General features: G+C 46.6%; 3 non-coding genes across 3 annotated transcripts; 1 reads left to right on the top strand and 2 right to left on the bottom strand.

Annotated features, from left to right (window-relative positions):
* Positions 1-204: 204 nt before the first annotated feature.
* LOC141160259 (U2 spliceosomal RNA) lies at positions 205-387 on the top strand. Its single transcript, XR_012250205.1, has one exon. It is a non-coding gene; the product is annotated as a U2 spliceosomal RNA (small nuclear RNA).
* Positions 388-900: 513 nt separating this feature from the next.
* LOC141160193 (U2 spliceosomal RNA) lies at positions 901-1,095 on the bottom strand. The gene has a single exon (XR_012250150.1). It is a non-coding gene; the product is annotated as a U2 spliceosomal RNA (small nuclear RNA).
* An 864-nt stretch (positions 1,096-1,959) lies between these two features.
* LOC141160263 (U2 spliceosomal RNA) lies at positions 1,960-2,147 on the bottom strand. The gene has a single exon (XR_012250206.1). It is a non-coding gene; the product is annotated as a U2 spliceosomal RNA (small nuclear RNA).
* Between the last annotated feature and the right edge of the window lie 2,137 nt (positions 2,148-4,284).

Below are 4,284 nucleotides of genomic sequence, written 5' to 3'. Positions count from 1 at the left end.
CAAATTTTGAAAATTGAAAATTTTCTAAATTTTCGCCTAATTTCCGTTTTTTTTTCACAAATAAACGCAAGTGATATCGAAGAAATTTTACCACAATCATGAAGTACAATATGTTACGAAAAAACAGTCTCAGAATCAGGGGGATCCGTTGAAGCGTTACAGAGTAATTACCTCATAAAATGATAGTGGTCAGAATTGTAAAAATTGGCCTGGTCATTAACGTGCAAACCACCTTGGGTTGTAAAGGGGTTAATATCTGATACGTCCCCTATCTGGGGACCATATATTAAATGGATTTTTAGAATTGGGAGATGGAAAAAGAGCTTGCTCTGTCCACTCCACGCATTGACCTGGTATTGCAGTACCTCCAGGACCGGTGCACCCCCTTCCTAATGCAAGACTTCAGCAAAGCATTTGATAAAGTATCTCATAGTATCCTTATTGAAAAAATGGCCAGGTATGGGATTTACAAAGCTATGGTTAGGTAGATTCATAACTGGATCAGTGATCATACTCAAAGAGTGGTGCACATCCAATTGGAAAAGTGTTTCAAGTAGGGTACCACAAGGCACTGTCCTGGCCCCAGTGTTGTTCAACATTTTGTATTGCAATGCAATACAATGCAATGCAATGCAATGCAATGCAATATAATACCATACAATACAAAACATTACAATACAATACATTGGTAGAAGCAATGCACATGTAGTAAATATAACAGAGTTGCACAAGTTGAACCGAAACGAGTTTGTCATCTGGCTTCTGCAACTTTTAGCATGAAAAATCAAATGAGAGGAAGAAAAGCAAAGCCAAAAAACCCACCCAAAAATCCGACAAACAAGCAAAATCAACAAAATGCATTGAATTCAATTCTTTCTGATTTTGGAAACTGCATTAGGAAGGGGGTGCACCGGTCCTGGAAGTACTGCAATACCAGGTCAATGCGTGGAGTGGACAGAGCGAGCTCTTTTTCCATCTCCTTGTTCTAAAAATCCATTTAATATATGGTCCCCAGATAGGGGACGTATCAGATATTAAACTGAAAAGAACAGATTTTTTTTGATTGAATATATCTTTTATTAGCACAAAAAATAAGTTAACAGACAGTGTACAGTGCCGCAGCCCAGTACACACAGAATTCTACATCATATTTACATAGCATAAGGATACGACGCACTAACTAGACACATCACACCCCTATGCTACACAAAACACTCAATCTGAAAGAAAAAGCATGTCAATCAATACAGTGATAGGGGATGGGGAGTGGGAAAAAGGGGATGGGGAGAGGAAAATCACAGGCCCAAAGCTTTATTGAAAGACAAGACACATAAGGGGAGAGGAGGGGGGGTTTAGTACTCAACCTCGTCCTCGTCCTCCGGACCGTCCACGATGGAATAGTCTCTGAGCAGGCTGTGGATCAGCCTGCGGCAGTCCTGGATGGACATCCTCTCCCCTCCTCAAGATGAACCAGTTCCTGGCGACCCAAATGGCGTCCTTGAAGCAGTTCATGAGGCGCCAAGCCTCCTGGATGGCTCCGACGGTATGAACCCCAGGGAAGAGTCCGTAAAGCACAGAATGGTGCGATAGGCTCGCCCTGGGGACAGAGTTCCTCAGGTCGTCCTCAAGGGCAGTCAACAGGCGCTGTGCAAATCGGCAGTCCCAAAAAGTGTGCAAAGATGTTTCCTCCACGAAGGGGCAACTTGGGCAGTACCGGGTCTTGCACAGGTTCCGGGCATGCATGAATGACCGGACGGGCAGTCCGCCCTGAATCACCATCCACGACAAGTCCTTGTGCCCGTTGGTCAGCCTGTCAGACGACACATTTGTCCACACAGTCTCCAGCGTGTCCTGGTGAAGTCCTATGATGTTCTCCACGTCATCCTTGGCTCTGATGAGCTTGTGGATAGTTTTGGGCTTCCACAAGTTGGGCTTGAGTCCCTCCAGTTGGTGTTCCCCCACAAATCGAACGACGTCGCCATAGAACCATGGCGTCGTCCAGTTGTAGGGGAAGGAGCTGTCCCACTTGTCCCAGCCGAGTCGCCTCCAAAGAGGAAGCAGGAAGAAGCGAGACATGGACCTGCCCTGATAAGAACAGATAAGAACAGATACTACACTTGATCTTAGCCAAAAGGCCGAGAAGTGATAACCTGAATTGGTTTTGGACTAGTGTGGCTCCCTCGGATCCTGAAAACTCCATTTGTGGAGATGGGCACCAGGACTCCCGTTAAGAAGACACGTTGTCACCCTATAGATCCCTTACATGCCTCCTCTTTCTGGCTTGTTGCTGCTGCAATCCACGCGTTTTAGATCTGCATAGCTCCACCTATTTTAACACACCACCCTCACCCCCTGCTGTTCCCATGGGCCTCAACACTAGAGGGAGGGAGGGAGGAGAACCAATTAAGGGAAAAAAAATGAGCAGCTGTCTACCCTTAGCCAAAAATTTGGAGGAACTCTAATGTCCCTTGCAAGAGACATAGATATGTAGATATGGTACATATGGTGGTGATATGGTGGTGTAGGATGAGGATGCGAAGAAGGAGGAGGACAAGAGCAAATAGACAAAATCAGGATGCGTATACCCATGTCTGGTTGTGAAGACAGAGGTGCATGGGAATAGAGTTAGACCTCCCAAAAAAAAGACACTGTATTTGAGTTTATGTTACGCTGCTATCATTCAGAGGTATTGTAAAGTCTTGGCCAATACAGCCCTTGTTCATTTTTATAAGAGTCAGCCTGTCAGCATTTTCAGTTGACAGGCCTATCGGTTATAATTCCAACAGCAGCACTAAAAACCCGCTCTGACAAAAAGCTAGCGGCAGGGCAGGCCAGGATCTCCAAGGCGTAGAGAGCCAGTTCATGCCACATGTCCAGCTTGGATACCCACTAATTACAAGGCACAGAGGAATCACGAAGGACGTTGGTACGGTCGGCAAGGTACTCCCTCTGCGTCTTCCCAAACTTTTCTCTCCTTGGTAGAGTACCCCCTGCATCAGGGCATGTGCAATGGAAGGGTCTGAGAAAACTGTCCCAGAACTTTGACAGTGTTCCTCAGCCTCTGCTGGATTGCATTTGTGTCTCTCTCACCTATACTCCTTGGTTGTCCGATGAACTGTGACCTCTGCTGCCAGCGTTTTCAGATGGGAATTTTTTTAATAATTCTGCAACAAGGGCCTTCTCGTACTACCCCATTTTATTAGTCCGGTCCTGCACGGGAATAAGAGACAGAAAGTTCTCCTCGTAGTGTGGGTCTAGAAGTGTCACAAACCAATAATGACTGTCACTCAAAGTTTGGACAATGCGAGGGTCAAGTGAAAGGCAGTGTAACGTAAACTCAGCCATGTGTGCCAGACTGCTAACAGGCAAGATATCCGTGTCCACACCAAGAGGACGACTGACCATACTCTCCTCCTCCTTATCCTCTTCCTCTTCCTCCTCCTCCCTGTCCTCAGACCATCCACTCTGAACAGACTTTATGACAGTTGTGCAGGTAGTAGCGTCTAGGAAACTAGCTCCTGTTCTTCCTCCTCCTCTTTCTCAATGTCACCCAATCCACATTGGGGTGAGATGAGGCAGGGCTGTCTGGAATCACCCTGTATGGTTCCTTGTTCCATCTCATAGTGCTCTGCCAGCAATTCATCCTCTTTGATTGTGAGCAGAGAGCATTTCGGAAGACAGAGAAGTGGGATGGTGACGCTAATTATGGCGTCATCGCCGCTCACCATCTAGGTGGAGTCCTCAATTTTTGGAAGATGGTACATATGTCTGACATCCATGTCCACTTCTGAGGTTTTATGTGTGGAGTCTGACCTCAATACCGACGGCTTTGTTGATGCTGGTAGTCAACTGCCCTCTTCTGCTCACAAATCCTTCCTAACATCTACAATGTAGAGTTCCAACGTGTAGGTACATCGTAGATCAGTCAGTGAGATGGAAGCTGCAAACGCTGCTGAAGCATGGCAAGGGCGGCGGAAGCTGTATGACTTTCTAAAATGGGCACAGAGGCGGCATACTTTGACAAGCTTATCTGGCAGATCCAATTAGGTTTTGAGAAACAGCTGAACCACAAGGTTAAGCACATGGGCCAGGCATGGTACATGTGTGAGCTCGCCTCGCCTCAAAGCCGCCACCAGGTTCCGGCCATTGTCACACACGACCATGCCTGGCTGTAGGGTCAGTGGTGTGAGCTACAGATCTGCCTGCTTTTTCAGAGCTGTCCACAACTCTTCAGCGTTGTGCGGTTTGTCACTTAAGCATATTAGCTTCAGCACAGCCTGTTGC

This window comes from Phyllobates terribilis, unplaced genomic scaffold (genome assembly GCF_046119375.1).
Source record: "Phyllobates terribilis strain yellow unplaced genomic scaffold, ASM4611937v1 Scaffold_8__6_contigs__length_399053987, whole genome shotgun sequence".
Lineage (NCBI taxonomy): Eukaryota > Metazoa > Chordata > Amphibia > Anura > Dendrobatidae > Phyllobates > Phyllobates terribilis.
This window is presented reverse-complemented; position numbering and strand designations above follow the sequence as displayed.